Source organism: Tenrec ecaudatus, chromosome 6, assembly GCF_050624435.1.
Source record: "Tenrec ecaudatus isolate mTenEca1 chromosome 6, mTenEca1.hap1, whole genome shotgun sequence".
NCBI lineage: Eukaryota > Metazoa > Chordata > Mammalia > Afrosoricida > Tenrecidae > Tenrec > Tenrec ecaudatus.
The window spans coordinates 91,043,240-91,064,901 of record NC_134535.1 but is presented as its reverse complement, the minus strand read 5'-3'; the positions used below and the strand labels follow the sequence as shown (position 1 = coordinate 91,064,901).

The 21,662-nt window shown below is 41.1% G+C and overlaps 1 protein-coding gene and 1 pseudogene across 4 annotated transcripts in view; both read left to right on the top strand.

Annotated features, from left to right (window-relative positions):
• Positions 1 to 21,662, top strand: part of TMEM117 (transmembrane protein 117) — a 641,682-nt gene that overhangs the window by 282,242 nt on the left and 337,778 nt on the right. The gene's annotated exons all lie outside the window — the stretch shown is intronic.
• LOC142451978 (U2 spliceosomal RNA) lies at positions 1,019 to 1,220 on the top strand (annotated as a pseudogene).

Here is a 21,662-nt window from a genome sequence, read left to right as displayed (position 1 = left end):
AAAAGACCTAGAGGCTATAGCAATGGGTATGAACTAAGTGAAGTGGAATAGTAGGGGTTAAAAAATGATGACCTGGGAATTTTACTTGTAGATTCTCCCCCCCCCAAAAAAAAGCCCCCCAAAACCAAAAAAGCCCTCACTGTGATTGAGTTGAGTTCAACTCCTGGTAGACCTGTCAAACAGAGAAGTGCTGGTGCTCTGAATTTCAGAGATGTAAAGCTTTCTGAGGGCAGAAAACCCCCTCTTTATCCCACAGAGCAGGCGGTGGTGTCAAACTGCTGACTTTGTGGTTAGCAGCTCAGTGCATTACCCACTATGCTACCGGGGAAAACATCAAAGTCAGACGGAAATTGTAGTAGGGTGACCAGAATTGTATTAAAAATGGCATGCTCCTTTTTGAACGAAGGAAGTAGGCAGAGCAGGACTCCAATGACAGCGAAACCAGCCAATTTAAATAATGTAGCCAGTATTGTGGGCCAGGTACAATTCTAGGTATTTTTTTAACAATTTATTGGGGCTCATACAATTCTTATCACAGTTCATACATATACATACATCAATTGTATAAAGCACATCTGTACAGTCTTTGCCCTAATCATTTTTTTCTCCTCTTTTCTTTTTTTACATTTTATTAGGGACTCATACAACTCTTATCACCATCCATACATATACACACATCAATTGTATAAAGCACATCCATACATTCCCTGCCCCAATCATTCTCAAGGCATTTGCTCTCCACTTAAGCCCCTTGCATCAGGTCCTCTTTTTTTCCCCTCCGTCCCCTTTCCCCCCCTCCCTCATGTGCCCTTGGTAATTTATACATTGTTATTTTGTCATATCTTGCCCTATCCGGAGTCTCCCTTCCCCCCTTCTCTGCTGTCCCTCTCCCAGGGAAGAGGTCACATGTGGATCCTTGTAATCAGTTCCCCCCTTCCAACCCACTCACCCTCCACTCTCCCAGCATCGTCTCTCACACCCTTGGTCCCGAAGGTATCATCCACCCTGGATTCCCTGTATTGCTTCTCGGCCTTTTGGCTAAGATCAAGTGTAGTATCAATTCTAGGTATTTTTGTTAAAAAGACATAAGGAAGTTCACTGCAATTTAAAATTAATGGAAATTTCTGACTATTTTTTGAAGGGAACCTTTTGCCTTCATTTCCAATTCATCATGATCCTGTAGGACAGGGTACAAGTGCCCCTGGGGCTGGAGGCTGTAATCTTCATGGAAATCTGCTACAGCATTCCCCTGCAGAGTGCTGGGGCCATTGGGATTGCTGGCTTTTCAGTCAGCAGATGGGTGCTTTAACCATAGCATCACCAGACACACACACGCACACATGCACGCACGCACATGCGCATGCATAACTGATGTATTCTATTTAAATATTCTAACTTTCTCTTAAATTGACTGCATGCATTAAGGCTTAGGTTCTTTATAGCATGGGGCTATTTAATGCCAAGTTGGTTCCATTTTTAGCTGAGGCTCACTCATTGCCGAGTGCTGATCCATTTTCATCCATAAAGGTATAATGCTTGTTGATACTTTGCTCATATTCTGCTTGTTCTCTTCTCTATAAGCATCCCCCAAAGCAAATCTGTTTCTCTGCTTCTTAGATTCACTAAAGTTACTGCCTTACCTCATTTCTCATCATCACCATAAAACTTCTAGAGAGAAGCCTTCTAATCTTTCAGTATTTACTTCTCAAGTCAATGCAATTTGTCTTCTGCTCCCACTGCTTAGTAAAAGCAACCGCATTAGAGTCACAAGTGGTGAAGGACGGAACGCTGACTCTGGGTCTTTACAGCCTCTGCGCTGTCGCTCGACCAATCCAGGTATTTTCTGCCTTTTGCCTGAAGTATTTCTTTCTTCCTACTTCTTTCCTCTCCCTCTCTCTCCTCTCCTGTCTCTCCATCTCTCATTCCCTCTCTCTGTCCTTCATGTTTGCATAAATAATTTCTTTAACTGATCCTTGATAAAGGAGAGCTTCAAGATGTCTCATAGATGTGACTTTTCCAAACTGTTGAAACATTCCACCATCTCTAATATCCGTGACTCCTGCTTCTCTTCATACTTAACTTCCTCTCTGTGGGTTTTGTAATTCATGGCAGTATCTCACAGAGTTCACAAGTCAGTAATGAAGTCACTCATGTAATCATGGAGGCTGGAATGTCCGCGATCCATGGTTTAGGCATCCGTTTGGAGGCCTTTCCCAAACCACATGGCAGCAGAGGTTGGTGAACCCAAATTGGATAATCAGATGACAGGCTTTTGGCTCACAGGCTGCTGACGCTGGCACATCCGGTCAGGCAATGAGGTCTGAAGAACCCCCAACTGTTGGGGCAAGCAGTTGGCTCCTGACTGATACAACAGCTGAGCTGGGTAATCCAGATCATGACTAGCCAGATGCAGGGTCCAGAGCAAGAGCGAGAACTTTACAGGAGCATTACTATTAGTTTATATATAGTAACCCCCCAATGCCTTTCAAGGAAATGCAAGTGGTGAGTTGAGTCCTACCTTCTAGTCAGGCTGACTCACCACATGTTCTGCTGTAATCCTGCCTCATTAACATAAGGGACCGCTCACTCCCACACGGAATGATAAGCACAGGCAAGAGGCTAGGGTTTATCATTTATCACCCAACCGAGGACCTGGGATGGAAGAATAATACGCAGTAATCCAGCTCACCGCAGGTCACTCATTGGGTCTTCTAGCTGCTGACCCTTCTTGTTGCTTGGTGCCATTGAGTCAGTTCTGACCCACAGTGACCCTTTGCACAACAGAAGAAACCTGACTGGCCCCATGCCATGCGCCCACTTGTTCTCAGCTGTAGCCCACTGGGGCAGCCCTGGGCTCCATCCTCCTCCTTGAGGCCCTTTCTCTTGTCTGCTGTCTCTGCACTTTACCCAACAGGACTTCCTTCTCCAGGGACTGGCTTCTCCTGAAAACATGCCCAAAGTAGGTGAGCGAAGCCTTGCCATTCGTGCCTCTGGGGAGCTCTGGCTGTGCTTCTTTCAAGGCAGGAGGGTTTGCCCTATTAGCCGCGCATGGTGCTACCCCAGGCTCAAAAGTCAAGTACATCGATTCTCCTTCGTCTTCTTTCTTGAATGTCCAGCTTTCACATGCATCTGAGGGAATCGAACATGCCGTGCTTTGGGTGACGTGCACCCTAGCCCTTACAGTAATGTATAAAAAGTATTGGAAAGCAAGGCCATTGCTTTTTATGCTCTAAAGAGGGCTTGTGGACCAGATTCACCTTATGCAAGGAGTCTTCTGAGTTCCTGACTGCTGGATCCAAACAAGGCAAAATCCTTAATGATTCATTTTAACCACTTCCAATTTTCCTGGCTTCATTGGTCTCACATTCCAAGTTCTGATCATTAGCCCCTTTTTGCAGCTCTCTCTCTTTACCTTGTGTCTTACCCCATCAGCAAGTGAACTTCCAAAAGGCTCCCTTCCCACATACCTGACCCTACGCACAATACCAGGATCGAATCCACTCTGACAAATGAGCTTCTCTTCAGTCACATTTCAGGTGTCTTCTGACCTCAGAGGCCCGTCCTCTGGCGCTGCCTCCGACAGTGCTCTGCTCCCATTCATTAGGCCTTCGGTCGGTGACCGTGTTTCTAAGCAGAAGAGTTTCAGCCACTCCTTCCTCCAAAGTGGGACGCTCAGTCCATCTTTGTTGTTTGTTCCTGTTATGGAAACTCGGCTGAAATAGGTTCACTTTGCACGACACTGTTGCCATTTGAAACACCAGTGACATAACTTCCAGCATCACAGCAACACACAAGCCACCGCAGCATGACAAACTGCTGGCTATTGACCCTCCACCTGTTCCTGTTACCAGTTGAAAGCAGTCCTTAGTCATCGCATTTCCATGAGGCACAGTGCTCAAGTGCCGTTCATTCATGTCTGCTGTGCTATCAGTCTGCTCTGGTCAGATTCTCCCAAATATTGTCTCGTCTTCCTGGCCTCTGAAAAATTTCCCTAAGAGATTATTCTTTGGCTCTGCGTCCCGCTCAAGATAACATTGTAATGTTATGGTTCTGCCACTGCATAGACTGTTTATTAATTTCCTTACCATCGGCTCTTATTTGTCCTTCCTCCCATTCATCACTGATTTTTACCTAAGCTGTGCCACCGTGAGAAGGGACGGCAGGTTCAGCTGCTGTGACAGCCTGGATTGCCGGTAGGGAGAACAGTCTAGCAAGCGGCTTCCCTTTCAGTACACTTCCTTTCTGGCTGGGTAAGCTAGGCACGATTCTAATGGGTGTTCACTGCCAACTGCAGTTTTTCCAGACGACGGGAACAGTATTCACTATCGACCGCAGTTTGTCCGACGCGGGGAAAGTATAGTTTACCACTTCAGGCCCTTGGCAATTCTGATGTGTAGGCTCAGAGCTATCCTTACAATCTCTTGCTGAAGCATTACTTCTGGGACTCATGGCAGCATCCCTGGTCCTAAGACGTCAGCTTCCAAGAGGCGAAAGCGATTTCAGGTGAGGTGGGAGGAAATGGACAGACTCCAGGGACCTCCTTTATCAACTCTTCCCCAGGTCCCACTTCCCAAGAAATAGAGGCATTGTTCCAGGGTTGGTCCTTCCTCTGAGTGTGAGCACACTCTCATGAAGCCATCTGAGCCAACCTCTTCTGCATTCTTCTTCCCTACTTTTAGATACCATATGCTTCGATGCCCATTTAAACTCTTTATCAAATATTTACTCTGGTTATGGTGTGCAACATGGTTTTCCCATTTAATAGGATGTCCCATCGTCCATTGCTCTACCCTGTGGGCTGTAAAGTGTTTTCCTTGGTTGGAGAAAATGTAGCTTGGTGATCCAATACGTACATTTTGTTCTTATCCCTTAATGGAGTACTTTGGCATCTGTGTCACTAAAGTAGGATTTAGAACACTGTCTTCATGAACTTTGTTATACAACTTGACCTTGGTGTCCCCAGGAGCGATGGTCTTGAGATCTTAGTGAAGGACAAATAAACATATACAAATATCCTCTCTAGGCATACATTTCTATATGTGTGTATCTATATATGTATCAATATCTAGATTTAGATCTATCTATCTATCCATCCATCCTCCTACTCTCTTTTCCACACCTGGTCAGCCTATAAGTTTATCCTTGCATCTATTACTAGATCACAGTTTTGCAGGATTGTATATATAACAATGTCTACCTCTATTGCATTTAATTGTTGAAAAAACCTCCGAGAGACTTTTCCTGCCTCCATCATTTATCCCCAAATTTCCTCTGATTGTATATTGCCTTCCCCTTCACCCAAGGTAAATCTTGCCTATGCTCTAGTCGGTGACTTTTGCTCTCCAATCCCCCACCTCTGACCTTTTCCAATAGTGGTCTCATAAAAATCTCTGTCCTTCTGTGATTGACTAATTTGACATGATGTCCTCCAGCTTCTTTCATCACAATCTACTTTTGTAATGGGTCCTCTGGAATTTTATGCTATTTATCTATAAGTTGAAGTAATTGCTTTCAGCATACTCTTTCATTTCAATAACTTCTTGCTTTTCCTGTTCCTCTCTCAGACTACCTTCTAGTGATCAGTGGTAGTACTTCTTGTTATTTCTAATATGATTTTCCATTTCTGGATTTTCCCTGAGACTAGAGGTAATAGCCCTGGCTTTGGGTTTGGTTCGATGCTATAGTCTGCCACTCTGTTCTTTTTCCTTGCCATTGCAACTATTGCTGATAATAGAAATCAAGGAATTGTGGGTCTTGCCCTTTCTTTATCACTCTGTAGTCATATTCCCTATACATCCAATTTCTCAGGTGTGTGTTAGATCCAATCATCCTATTTCCCATAAGTACTTGTACTTTCAGTAACAGACTGCACTAAACATCTGTTGTACTCCATGGGTGTTTTTAATTTTATCTAGAATCCAAAGTTTTCTCATTCTTTTGTTGCTAGACTCCCCCCGCCCCCTTCCACCAACCACATAACCTTGTACATCTGGGCTACTGCAGTGAATCCCACCATCTGAAACACCTTACAATATGTGGGTCACAGTCTCAAGTAAGGCAGCGAATGACTCAATGCCTTTACTCCCAAGGCTGCCACATTAACCCAGCGGACTACTGGCTCCAAAACTAAGACCGCAATTGCAGGGATAGAGCCTGGAATGTACAAAACTCCACAAACTGGAAGCCTAAAGCTAGAAGGGCCTTATCAAGGCAGTCTCTTTCAAAGGTTCTTATTCCTTTATCCTGGAATGTGCCCCTCAATCTTCAGCAGCTACAGCGTGTGCCTTACTTTTGTAGTCATTGCTTCGCACCTGGTTCCTTGCAGAGTGTTGTCGTTAGCTGCTGTGGCTTCAATGGTATTCATTCACTGATTTTTACAAGAAGATAGCTAGGCTAATGTTGTCTACCATCATGGCAGTATGCAAACCTACACTGGCAGATGGGCAGTGACTACATATCAGATGCTTTGACGAGTGGTTGAGCCATCTTAGAATGCGTGGATTCTACCACGGAACTGCCACTTCCCCCCATGATGCACATTAATTGGGCATCAATTGTGTGCCCTAGCTACACACAACAGATTGTGGTCAGAGTCATCATCCACCAAACTAGCCAGATGCTGACCTGGATTGCTTACCACCCTCCATTGCCTGATGCATTAGAAACCAGATCCTTGTCATGGCAAGCTCCCTCCATCATGCTCCAACATTCCATTCTGACCTCATTCTCTGTTCTTCTCCCTACACCAAAAAGCGACTGTCTCCTGTCTTTGAACTCATGTCCCGACCACGCGTCCTCCCTTTCTGTCTATCAATCTCTATGATGTGTAATCCTTTTGTGTCATTTGCTCACAGGACAATATGGTATTTGTATTGTGTGCATTAATAGAAAATTGTAAAGATCAAGGAATAAGGCCATTTTAAAGGTATTTTTTAATATCCTCCAAGCACCATAATTGATGGGTGCATGTTTATTGAGGTTCTGAATATTAGATCATTTGGAGGTGGACTTGAGAGGATTTTCAGATAATGCTCAGGAAACCAATAAAGATGATTAGAAGTTAGAACAATTAGAATCATGAAGAACAGGAGAAGAAATGAGTACTCAGCCAAGTGAAGAGAAAGCCTGAGAGGAAACATAAGAGAGAGAAATTATTTCTTAGAGAATAAATTCAGCCTGCCCTTCCCACTGTTAAAATTGAGAACAGAAAGCAAATATTTTGTCTAATATGTAAAAAGACATATTTTCTTTTTCTTTTTTTACCACAGATTCAGGTATGAAATAGCCTGAATGTAGAGAAATCAATTCAGTGATTTCTTAGCTCACTTTCTTTGTCAGTGATTAGTGTCTCTCTTTGTAGCTCTCCATCTCTCTGAATGCCTCTCTCTTGCTTTCTGTCTTTTTTTTCTTGCTGTTTCTGTCTCTCTGTTTTATTTTTCTTCCACCATTCCTGAATTCCTTTTTCATTCCCATCCCTTCCCTCTCAGTCACATTATGCATTTTAAAATGTATTCAAGCCTGGTCCTAATACTAATTTAATTCGACTCTTCTCATCTCTCGATCACTGCATCTTTTGGAGGGTGGGACTCGGCATTCCGTGTGTTTTGGATTAGAGAAAGATTTTCAGTTGCGTAATGTGTTGAGGAGAAGAAGTGGCTTTGTGATCATTTACTTGAACTATATTATTTTCTCAAAAATGTTTTCTAGTAATACACTTTCCTCCAACAACTTTGTATCTTTTCCCTTTGAGAAGTATTTTTCTTGTAGCTCACAGACAGTCCATTTTTCCAGAGAACTACGATGGTCTTTCAATGCACGTTATTCGAAGTCCCAGATGAGGGACCATTCATCAGCTGCACGCCTCTGAGGGGCATCAGGCGCCACCGAGCGCCCCGCTCCGCTTTGAGCTGTATCTTTGCAGGCTCCAGGTTTCGTCACTGAATTTAGCACCACAGTGCTAGTTGTTTCCTGTATTCTTTTTCTACCTATGCGTCTACCTTCCCTCTTGCTTTGGTCTTGGTCAAAGTTGTCGTTGTCTTTCAGTAACTTTATTTCTTGTATCTTCTCTTCTTTTGCTTTTCCCATTATTTTCAGTCTTCCTCAAAGATTTCATTTCTTTAGCTAAGATTGGCTTTTCACAGATGCAGTCTACTGCAGCAGCCTCAAACTTGGCATGTGAATGGGTCGGAGCACCTGCTTCTAGAATCTGTGCAGCAAGCGGGTGACAGATTTTAAAGCTTGTATTATTTGTGGGAAAGTTATATGGATCGATAAAGCCATTTTTCTTTTCTCCTCAGCAAATACAATATCTTATCCTTGACTCTTTCATCTTCTGTATGCTAGATTTTTCCCTGAAGCCCTTTAGAAGATACAGGTAATTTAATTTTGACTCTGTTCTTTTCACTATTGTTCATGGCACAATCAAAGAGAATGGACTGTGTAACATTATCACAAGTTCATTGTGACCTAACAGAACTCTGAACTAAAATTCTCTACACTGAATTCTTGAGAGAAGAGTGAAATTAGAACTCTGCTTAGAGAGTGCGAGAGAGGGAGCCAAGGAAGGAGAGTGGAGTAGTTGATAGTATAGGCGGTTTATGGACTTATTAGCTTCTGAAAGGATGCATTTCAGCAGGTGCTGCTAAGTGGAAGCTATACGCAAAGTGTATTGAAATCGGGCATAAATAATGTTGAGTTAACGTAAAATTATCAGTGCATTATTTTTAATAGTAAAATAATCCAATTTAAGTGACAGCCGTGGATTATCTCCTTCCTTCTTTTCTTCTTTCTTTCCTTACTTTCCTCTATTCACACTTATTTTTAATACACACATCAATTCAACCAAATTATATCTGGTTTAAATGTTTTCACTTAAGTAGGAATTAAGTTGGTTATTTTTAATCATAAATACTAATTTTGTACCTACCGTTTGATAAATGAATTGATAATTAACTTATTTATTTACACAGGTGAGTCTAAAAATGTCCTGTGATTGGTATTTTCTACATTTAAAATATAAAACAGCAAAGTCTATTTTCTAAGAAGTTAAACAACCATGAACTAAACGCAACTATAAGTAATAGGGCCTAAGATTTTATAAAATTGAACTTGAATTTTTTTATCTGTTATACATTAATTATCCCAGTTGGTCTGTTGCTTTCAATTACAGTTGCATATTGTTATTACTATGGGATATTTCTTCTGTAGATTTATATGAGGGCTGTGATCTGCATAAGGGGGTTGCCCTTCACCCTCATCTCCTTACAACTGATGAGCTGTTCACAGCAGATCCCATTATGGAAATGATTATATTCTTTTAGGTCACAACATGGGGGAATTGCTAGACCGTATCCCAAGCCATTAAGAATCCTGGGCCGGCCACGTTGACACAAAACCTTAACCAGCCAGCATCTAATATCAACCTTTTGAATCTGGAACTCATAGTGCTACTATGTAAAGCTACAATTGGTAGAATTTTTAAAAATTGCAATCCAATTAACATAATCCTTAGGAAACCTGATCCATAGGACTTTTCCCCATTAGTTTAGCATTTTCTGCATGGTAATAAACTTGTCCTCTTGTCTTTAGGCCTTCTCCCCAAGTGGTTTCCACTATTGATAGCACACAGTGATTGAATCAATTGTACCAAGATTGGTCCTATCCCAAAATTCTACCAAGAGCGTCTGAAGCTCCTGATCATGCGTGGGCACAATTCCCCCAGGAATGCTTATCAATGTGCTGGATAGTGATGAGTGTCTGAAATATCTTGATCGTGAATCCATCTGGAGTTTTAGCAGACTCTGGGACATGTTTTGGGTTTTGGTAATGAAATGCACAACTAATAATTTGGAGAGAGAGACCCAATCTTGGAATGATCTATATATTTTCAAGCATCATTTTATATTCAGCACGCAAGCTGGTTGTGTTTTATCTTTGTGGTCAGCCGTTAGTGTTCTTTGTTATGATTATTGTTAGGTTCCATTGAGTTAGTTCCAATTGATAGTGACCGTGTGTCCAACAGAACACAACACTGCATCCTCTCTATAGTGTTGTTGGGCCATTATTGTGGCCACTGTGTCCATCTATCTTAGTGCTCTCTATCATGGCACAAACCAGAAGGATTCTATTTGGTTCCTTTCAAACACTTCATGTTCTTTAATGCCAATTGATTTTATCAGTAAAACTTACAACCTCTCTTTGTTATAGATTTATATTTTCTTATATGGATTTTTAATTGCCTTGTAGGTGTCTTTTAAATTAATTTACACAATAATTACTCTATGTATCTAATTATCTATTATCTCTCTGACAGCACAATTTTCTTGTACACTTATATTTATTTAAATATCATATATGGAAAATATTATGCTTGTAACAGTTCTGAGTGGTGAAACATTTTTTTCCTAATATGTAATGTGTCATGTTTTAAAAAACATTTCTTACCTTTATGATCAAAAACTTTTAAGAAGATGCGTAATGACTCAATTTTTTTAAGAGAATGTCATAGTTTCAGGGAGCATCTAGATCAGCATTTCTCAACCTGTGGGTTGTGACCCCTTTGGGCGTAGAATGACCTTTTCACAGGTGTCACCCAATTCATAACAGTAGCAAAATTACAGTTATGAAGTAGCATGGAAAATAATTTTATAGTTGGGGGTGCTCATCACGACATGAGGAACTAAATTAAAGTGCCACGTCTTTAGGAAGGTTGAGAACCACTGATCTAGATCAATTATCATAACTTAGTTTCCAAAGGACTAATGGCTCAAATGAATCACAGGCTTTTTTTTTTAACTGAAACAATTAGATGATCCCTGGCTTCCACTACTGACTGCTCTGACCAGCTACAATAGAATATCCTGGTTAGAATGGGTGAAAAATAGAGAGAAAAAATTCAAATTAATAAAGACAAATCTTAGAGATCTGATAGAGACAAGAGAAACCCCACTGAAAGTGTTGCTCTATGTCACACTTCTAAAGTGGAACTGGAGTCGCTGCTGGAGACCACTTCTCAACCCAGTAATGGACTGGCCTATAAAATACACTAATCGCACCAGTGACTAATAATGTCCTCTTTGAACAGTCAACTATGGGAGACCAAAGGGGCAGCATTTTCCCAAATGGAAAGATGAGAAGTCAACGAGGGCCAGGAAAGGTGGAAGAATGGAAAAGCAGAACCCAGGGGGAAAGTTGGAGAGCACAGGCACATCCTGAGCATTGAAATTAATGTCATAAAATCATTTGTGTATGGAAGATTGTATTAATAATTAACATGCTGTACAAAATTTTACCTAAATCGTAATACACTATTCAATAAACTATTTGTGGTGAAGAAATCTTACGGTGCCCAGCTATCAAAATATATAGTGTCTAGAGTCTTAAAGTCTTGAAGATAAACAAGCAGCCATCTAACTTAGAAGCAACAAAGCCCACATGAAAGAAGCATACCAGCCTGTGTGATCATGAGGTGTTGAAGGGGTCAGGTATCAGGCATCAAAGAACAAAAACTCATATCATTGTAAGTGTGAAGGAGTGCAGAGTGGAGACCCAAAGCCCATCTGTAGGCAACTGGGCACTTCCTTATTAACGGGTTGCAAGGAGGAGATGAGCCAGTGTGCAGGGGGCAATGATGAAACATATAACTTCCCTCTATTTCTTAAATGCTTACATCCCCCACTATCATGAACTCAATTCTACCTTACAAATCTGGCTAGACCAGAGGATGTACAGTGGTACAGATAGGAACTGGAAACACGGGGAATCCAGGACAGATGAACCCCTTCAGGACCAGTGGTGAGATTGGCGATACCTGGAGGGTGGAGGGAAGGTGGGGTAGAAAGGGGGAACCGATTACAAGGATCTGCATATAATCTCCTCCCTGGGGCATGGACAACAGAAAAGTGGGTGAAAGGAGACATCAGACAATGTAAGATATGACAAAGTAATAACTTATGAATTATGAAGGGTTCATGAGGGAGGGGGGAGTGGCGAGGGAGGGGGAAATGAGGAGCTGATATTAAGGGCTCAAGTAGAAAGCGAATGGTTTGAGAATGATGATGGCAACAAATGTACAAATGTGCTTGACACAATGGAGGTATGTATGGATTGTAATAAGAATTGTATGAGCCCCCAATAAAATGATTTAAAAAAATTAAAAAGAAGTAGTAATATTAGCTGGGAGAGAATGAGAGAAGAAACTCAGAGCAGAGGGTAAGAGACAAGGCCTAGAATAGCTCCGGCATATTTTTTCCCTTTGAAGTGTGAATTGGGTGAGGGGTTACCGAGTAGATCATCAGTTTTACATTTAGTATTTGTGCACATTTTACTTCATATCATTGACTGTCGTTCCCTTAAGGCAACGCTGTTCATCCCACTGCCTCCTGGTGTACCCTGTCTGGGGTGAAAGCTGCCCCCTTGATGCTCGATGATGGATTATTCTAAGATATGTGAAACCCTGACTATTTTTATTGTTCCCCTTACAGGTATGTCTATTGTTTGGGTGAAAATTGAGTCAGAGGTTAGTTCAGTTCCAGACCTGTCGGATGCCTTAAGGGGCATAGTCTCTGAGGTTCCACCAGTCTCTAGCTAAACCAGTAAGGCTGATTTCTTGTAGGATTTTGAGTCTGTTCTACTTTTAATTGTCGCTCTCTCCAGGATCTTCTCTTGTTGGCAGTGGTTGTTGGACATCATCTAGCTCTTCTGGTCTCAGTTTCATGGAGACTGATGATTTTGTGGTCCATTAGTTCTAGATTAACTAGTTTAAACTAATCATTTTCATAACTGGGGGAGACCAGGTGGTGTCGTGGGTTATGAGTTGGGCTGCTAACCACAAGGTCAGCAGTTCAAATCCACCAGATGCTCTGTGCGAGAAAGATGAAGCTTTCTGCTGGTGTAAAAGCTACAGTTTCAGAAACCCACAGGGACAGTTCTCTGTCCTACATGGTCACTATGAGTCAGAATGAATTCAATGGCAGTTAGTTTGAGTCTTTGTTTGTTCTTGTTTTTACTTTCCTCTGGAAAGGAAGAGATCAATAGTTGCATCTTGGATGGCCACTAACAAACTTGTAAGATCCCTGTGCTACTTAACATAATCCACAAAGCTATTGTACCCTTGAACAGTGATAAATGTGTGCCCAGATCAGATAAAAACATATTGTGAAAGATGCCCAGAAGAAGAAAAACATGGTGAATCAATTAAATATACAACAAAGACTTCAAACTACTAGAAATTATTGGCTTCCGATTTGCTGCCTTTTATTCCCATTTTTGAGTATTTCACACTTGCACATTGTTAGGCAAACTAAGTTCACGGAAAACCTAATCAAAACAATGTTAAGAAAAAGGTGGTGCCTGTCTGGTTCTGCCCGCAGGCGCTCTCACATCTTGACTCCCTAATCAGAGAAGGTTTGCCAGGTTTAGACATTGATATGTGTCTGGAAGCATCCCTAAGGCTTGTCCTGCTGCCCGTTTTAAGCACTTCTAGCACGGTCTTACTGACACACTCAGGAGCTGGAGAAACGCTCCCTGTTCATGCAACCAGCAGGCCTGCTTTCCCGCTCAGGAGTTGCTGTGCGCTTCACTAGTGCTTGCCTATGGGCACTGTCTGATTTTATCCCCCAGTGTCTGCATCTTTAGTGAGAAATGTGAGGCTCTCTATTCCCCTAAGGAGGGACAGTTTCCGAAACCCACAGCAGGAGTTCTACTGTCCTATAGGATCGCTCTGGGTTCGAATCAGCTCGAAGGCAGGCAGTCTGAATCTCAGAGGCACCTTTATGGGATTGGTAATCTAACATTTTCAATGGGCTGAGTTGCACTGATGCTGCACAAGGATCTGCTGACCTTTAGACTTAGGCACTGGGCTCAGATGCTGGTTGCTGCTTGTTCAGATGCATATGCATGGCCACCCTGAGATCTCATAGTGTGTCCCTACCATCACCTTTCCCTCTGTAAACATGTCATGTGTAATGGGCCACTTCAAATTAAGATATGAAGACACCTAAAAGTGTGTGTGTGTGTGTGTGCGCACATTTGTATGCTTTCTCGCCCACTGCCATCGAGTCTATTCTGGCACATAGAGACCCTAGAAGATAGGTAGAGCTGCCTCAGTGGGTTTCCAAGTCTGTAACTCGTTACAGGAGCAGAAAACTTCATCTTTCTCCTGCAGACTGGCTGGTAGTTTTGAACAGCTGACCTTGCAGTTAGCAGCCAGTGAGTACCCTCTATGCCACCAGGGCGTAAATTGTTTAAACATCCATAAATCTAAAACCTGGAAGAAATAGAGTATAATTTTCTATCCATAAGCTGGGCTTAACCATATACAACTATGAAAAATAAGTAGTTTGATTTAATATTAGTTTCCAGCGTTTCCTTACCCATTTAGGCAAGACATGTGATTCTCCAGAAGGTAGAATTTCCCTCTTTTTCTATTCACACTTAACACATATTCATAGAATAAATGCAGTGGAAAGCATCATGATGAATACTTCCAGTCATGTTCACTTAATGTCCTAAAACCAGCAGGATTCCAGAAATGATTGCTGGTTTTCAAAGTCCCGACTTCCAGCGACTTCATATGTTCCTAAGCATTCTACCACACATAGGCTGTGCTCCTAGGTTGGTGACTGCTTCGTACAGTGTGCTAGTGCAGTACATGGTTCTGCTAAAGGGACCATCAATTTTTAATGAAAAAAATGAGTTTATTTGATAAAAATACTCAACTTAAACATGAACCTTTGTGGGCAAGTAGCGCTAAGAGTGAGCATCTTTGAGTTTCAAAGGAATGCTTTTTAGGTTGCACACGGATGTGAGGCATTTATTTGCTAACTTGCAGCTTTTAACCTCGAAGCAGGAAGCTGATGCTTGACAGCAAAAATAATTCGATTGTAAGGAATAACTGCAGACAAAGCCAGAAGAAAAAGAAAGCTTAGTTTTGTTTTTAAAGAAGCAAAAAAAATTAATTGCAGATTAAGGCTCAGGTATTGGATTCATCCAGTTATCGATTAGGTGGTCGTACTGTGGTGTTTTACATGTTGCTGTGATGCTTGAAGCTCTACTGCTTGTGTTTCAAGTAGCAGGAGGTCACCCACAGTGCACAGGTTTCAGCGGAGCTTCCAAACCGAGAACAGTCGCTGAAGAAAGGATACACTGTCAAATTTTGCCCACTGAGCCCCTCACGAATAGCAGCAGATCACTATCAGATAGGAGGCCAGAAATTGAGCTCCTCATTTTGGAAAAACAGAAACCATACAAACAAAAACCACACGCCAAACTGGTTGTCATTGACTCTATGCTGGCTCACCACAACCCCCTAAGGGTTTCTGAGACTGTAACTGTTTAAGGCAGTAGAAAGCCCAGTCTTTTTCTCATGGAGGTGTTGGTGGTTTTGAACTTTTGGCCATGTGAATTGAATCCCAATGCAAAACTACTACAGCAGAGCTCCCTAGTTTGGAAGACACTGAAAAGATGACTGAGAAAGAGCTGACACTTTAAAGAGAGTCAGCCTGAAATGAATGGCGGGATAAAGCTTTCAGGCCCTTGCTTTGCTGATATGGCTTGATGGAAAGTGAGAAGCAGCACTACATAAATCCTTCAATAATTGAAATGTGGAATGCACAATATATGAATGTAGGAAAATTAGAAATCGTCAAAAATGAAATGGAACCATAATGATCGATATCCTATGCTTTAGTGGGTTGAAGTGGACTTGTATTGGCCATGTTGAGTTGGATTATACATTCATTGTCAAAAAGAGCTTTCAAGATCTGTCTTGAAGTCCAATGCAGACTGCGATAGGATATCTGTGTGCCCATAAGCAACTCCAGTTAACACAACTACTATTCAGATTTGCACACCAAGCACTAAAGCTAACTGTGAAAACATTGAAGAATTCCATCAAATTCTTCTATCTGAAATTGACCAAACATGCTACTATTGATGCACTGATAATTATAGGAAAAACGAGATTCAAAAGTTGGGAACAACGAGGAAAGAACAGTAGTTGGAAAGTCAGGCCATGGTGATAGACAAGAAAGTGAAGGTCACATGCTGGAGTTTGGCAACACCAATGACTTCTTCAATGCTAGCACCTTTGTTCAACAGTAAGAGCGGTGTTATACATGGTTCTGAACACTGCTTTCTCCCCACGCCCTTTAGCAGGGTGCCCAAGACGGCCTCTTGGCCATTCATGTTCCTCCTAGTTTTAATTTGCAGAGGCAACATCATCTTTCCGCGTGAGCAACAGAGAACTTTACTACAATCATATGAGGTTATTGTGCCTCTCCCTCTATCCCTTCCCCAGAAACTTATCTACATTGACCAGGAGGCTCCCAGAAAATTACTCAAGTGATTCTTCATGGGACTAAAGGGACCCCTACCTCAAGGTGACTTCCTGCTCCCTCACCCCCTGAAATAAATAAAACATATGACTTTGGTGAGTTCTCAAAGGGAACTCTACTTACTCTGCTGTCTTACTAGACATTATGGAGGGCAAAATGTATCGTCTGCATAGAACCATGTCATCACACTGTTTAAGAGATACTTAGAAACAGGGTCCGTTAAAACGCAGAAAAAATGCAGTGCCCCTATGGCAGGAACTCGGTGTTACCAATTTCAAATATGAAATGTCAAAATGCTCTTAGCTGGGAACTAGGTTACATCAAGGACCCAGTGCTCTCCCGACAGCATCAATTTTCATCTTCCTGTTTTAGTATTCTTTTACAATGTACTTGGTTAACCAGAGTTTCACTGTCTTTCTCTTGAACACAGACAAGCAAGGTCACCGTTCAGAAAAGTTCATATTCCTCTCTAGGTGCCTTCCAATACAATCAAGGTGAATCTTCTCCCCAAAGCTATGTTGTGCTTTCACTGTCTATTTTCCTTCAATAAAATCATAATAATAGATATAATGTCCGGAGCTTATCATATGATAATGGTAGGTACATGTTATGAGTTCCGACTCACAGCAACCTTGTGTAAAATGGTACAAAATGCTGTCCAGTGCTGCATTTTCCTCACAATTGTTGTCTTTGAGGTCATTGTTGTAGCCACTGTGTCCACACATCTAGCTGAGGTGCTACCTTTCTATTTTTGAAGACCCTCTATTTTACCAAACAGGATGGTCTTCTGATTCCTCCTGATAACTTACCAATATATAGGAAACCAAGTCTCATCATCTTCACTTCTAAAAAACATCCGGACTCTATTTCTTCCAAGGCATATTTGTTTATTCTTCAAATGAATCAGTTCTGTGGTCTTCCTTCTTCGTTCTCAAGCTCTCTCATGCATGTGAGGCATGACTTGAGCCATGCGCTGCTTCTTCTTCAAAGGGACACGCCCTAGGTGGTTTGATTTCTGGACTCGTGTTTCCATGAACATTGGTTGTGGATGCTAATAAAATGAAACCCTAGACAACTTCAAATTCTTCTCTGTTTCTCATGTTGTCTTTTGGTCCAATTGTGAAGATTTTTGTCTTTCTTACTTGAACTATAATCCATTTACAATGAGTTGTAATTCTATGAAGTTTCTTTACAATGAGTTGGAATCCACTTCTTTACATCGACTTGTAATACATTTACAAAAGAATGTGTGTAGTCTTTTGTCTCCATCAGTGTTTTAAGTCAACAGTTACATATCTGCACAACATAGGTGGTTAATGAGCCCTCCTCTATTCCAGATGCTGAGTTCTTCTTCAAAGAATCCAGTATCTGGGATCATTTGCTCAGGACACAGGCTGAAACATTTTTGGGTGGTTTTAAAAAAATCATGAAATAATATACATAGAGGACATATTTCCAGATATTCAGTGTTAGAAATCTTACTTTCCATGCAGAAAACCCAGGCTTGATTCCTAACCAATGAACTCTGTGCACAGCCATCGACTCTGTGGGTAGAGGTTTGTATGTTGCTTTGATACTGAACAGGTTTTCGTGGACGTTCCAGAGTAAGATGAGCTAGGAAGAAAGGCCTAATGATCCACTTTTGAAAATCACGCAATGGAAATCCTGTGCATCAAAAGTCAGGGCCAATAGGGATCGTGGGCTGTCACCCTGGTAGTTAACAGCACGAAGCATCCACGGAACACCTATGTGCAGTCTAATTGTTAGGTGGATGATTTTGCAAATGTTATCATCTGAAGACCAATGTCATCCGCATGATCAGCACGATTCTTAAATAAAAGAGCACCATCATTGGCCCCCAGCATTGATCAGCCTTTTGCTAATAACAAACTTCTCCCCCCAATGTAACTACTCTCTCATTTTTATTTTTTCCCTTCCTTGCCATTCTTTATAGTTTTACCACTTACAATAATTTCCTAAATGCTAATCTTTGGTTTTTCTGCTTTCTACATTTTATATACTCTTAATGATAGGGTATTTAACATTTTTTTGTTTGGCTTCTTTTATAACAGTTTCTGAGATCCATCCAGGTTTTTTATAGTGTGGTTTGTGTATTTTCAATGTTGAGTAGTCTCCATTGTATGGCTATTCTGTAATATAGTATCCATTCTTCTGCTGATAGACATTTGGGCTGTTTCCAGTTTAGGACTATTATAAACAATGCTTCTATAAACATTCCTGTGTATTTTTCTTAGTGTGTATGTTCACATTCAGTCCTGGAGTTTTCTTGTGGGGGAAGCATCTAATTATAGATTTAATTTTATAAATAATTATAGGTCTATACAGATTTCTTTTATGTTCCAATATGTGTTTTGCTACTTGGCAAATCTTTTTACTAGACTTTTTTTCTATTTACATTTTCATTACTATTGGCATGAAATATCTTAAAATGAATTCGGTTATCTATTCAACCTCCCGAGGGGTCAGTAGGGATGCCCTGGCCTTTTCTAATGTAAGTTTTCCTTTCTTTTCACTCCATGGTTTGGTCATCCTTTAAAAAGCTGATCATTTCGTGCCTTTTTTCAAACTATCAGCTTTGCGGGTGCATGGTAAAGTGCGGTGAAAAACGCTAATGGTGCCCAGTTGTCAAAATATATAGAATCTGGGGTCCCATAGGCTGGAAGATAAACAAGGGGCCATCTACCTGAAAAACAACAAAGCCCACATGGAAAATGCACACCAGTCTGTGAGATGACAAGGCATCAAAGTAAAAAAAACAAAAAAACAAACCCAAAATCATAGCATTGTGAATGAGGGGAGTGCAGAGTGGGGACCCAGGGCCCATCTGGGGGAAATTGGACATCCCCTTGCAGAAGGGCTGTGGGAGGTGACGGACCAGTCAGAGTGCAGTGTAGCAACGATGAGGCATGCAATTCTCCTCTAGTTCTTGAATGCTCCCCCCCCCCACTAACATGATCCCAATTCTATCTTACATAACTGGCTGCACCCAGAGATGTACACTGGCGCAGATGGGAACTGCAAATGCAGGGAATTCAGGACAGAAGGGCTCCTCGGGAACAGTGGTGAGAGTGGCGGTATCGGGAAGGTGGAGGGAGGATGAGGGAGAAACGGGAAACAGATGACAAGGTCTCCATGTAACCTCCTCCCTGGAGGACGGACAGAGGAGAACTGGGTGAGGGAGAAGTTGGACGGTGTAAAATATGATAAAATAATAATTATTTATAAATTATCAAGGGTTTGGGGGAAGGGGGAGCGGGGAGGGAGGAGAAAATGAGGAGCTGATAGCAAGGGCTCAAGTAGAAAGCAGATGTTTTGGAGTAAAAGGAGTTGTATGAGCCCCTAATAAAATGATTTTTTTTAAAAAATCAGCTTTGTTCGTTTTTTCCCTTGTACATATTCTCTTTTAAAAACTTCTTATCTAATTATGTTCTGTTATTTTTAAAAAATTCTTTCCATCCTTCTTTGGGTTTATTGTACTATTATCAAATTATCTGAAATAGATTTTAATTAGTTTAACTTTTGGCACATGTTCTTTTTGAGTATATTTAAGGTCAAAAATTTGAGGAAGCATCTCACAATTGTTTAATTACCCCGTTCAAAATATTTTCCGTGCCACATTCGTGTTTCTAGTTTCCTTTGAAAGAGTATTATATTGTCTCCAAAGATCTGGGGATTGCCCATAGTTATCTTTTAAGTTATTGAATGTGTATTCTATAGTTGTATGGCGAGGTGTCCTTTCTATATCTTTATTTATATATCTATGCATTCATATATACAGACATGTTGCTAGATAAACATATAAATAAGTAGATTAGATAGATAGTTGATAGATAAATATATAGATACATAGATAGATGGTATATAATAGATAATGTTTATGTAGTTAGCTAGGGTCTCTTTATATACATCATTAGGTGGGGTCTGCTTATACTCTTTGTTAAAAGCTATATATATTTAGTGACACTTTGCCCTGCTAGTTTCCTTAGTTATTGATGTAAATATGTTGATATCTCCTAAATTCTTTATGAACGTATCAATTTTGACTTTATCACCTTATAAATTTATTTTAGTTATATACCTCAAAGCTATATTATAACTCTCACTGTTTAACTTTTTATAACTAGTATAATTTACTCTTAGCCTATAGTACTTTTACCTTAAAAAGGGATATCAATCTTTGTTATGGTTCATGTTCCCTTTTTCCACTAGCTTACTTTCAAATGGTTTCAGATGTAATTTTTCATAAACAGTATGAAGAATTGGTTCATACTGTGCATATGTTGTTCATACTTCATAAATGGTTTTTGAGCGTGCACACTTTACACGTGTTTATTCTCTCTTCATTCTTTTTTCTCCGCTCTCTGCATTACCTGTTTCCTCTAAGTTCCTCAATTTTGCCTTGAGTTTGTTTTCCTTCTTATTAGAAATTTCCATCCATTTTTCTAGTGACCCCTGTAATCTGTTTGTACTTAAGAGTGGACAGTAGCATTCTTGGAACCTCTCTGTGTGTGCAGGCTTATTACCAGGTGAGATTTGGAGAGGGTTGTGGGATACAGCTATTTCCCTGGGGAACGCTAAATCGTTAATAAATCTTTTGGAGATGAGGCACTAGTTAGTTCTTCTTGTTTCCCTCCTCTTCTTCCAGCGATTTCTCCTCTCCTGCTCAGATTGGGTCTGGCCCTGTAGACCTCTGTTCATGACTTGCTCCATGTAGTTACATTGCTCTCAAGGTTCGGCAGGCTGCGGTGGGGTCTACACACACACTCCCACTTCTATGGAGACATAAATGATACCCTTCCCCTAGGGAGTTTAGTGCCCTACTCCCCCTGTGCCATTGTCTACCTCTTTTTATTTTTTCCTCCCATTTCTCCCTCCAACGCCATCTGCTTTCCTCTACTTTGTGTTGGGATGACATGTACATCCTTGGCTTTGGTCTGTGCCCCACACAATTGCCTGTATCTCAGCCTGTAAAATGTGAGATAAGTGGCTTTTCTTCTATATTTACTGTGCTGATTACACTTACCTCAGCAGACTCATGGTGTCCTTGACCATTTGTGATTGACTAACTTCGCCTAACATAATTTCCTCCAACTCTTCCCATGAAACGATGTGCTTCATGCGACATCAGTGCTTTGTAGTAAGGAGTAGTATCCACTCATCTGTGTTTATCGGTGGAAATTTAAATTCTTTCCAATTCTTTGCGATTGTGAATTGCGCCACAATAAACATTGAAGCACAAACTACTGGTCTTGGTCTATTTCTTACCTCTTCTGGGTATTTTCCCAGGACAGGGATTGCTGTGTCGTA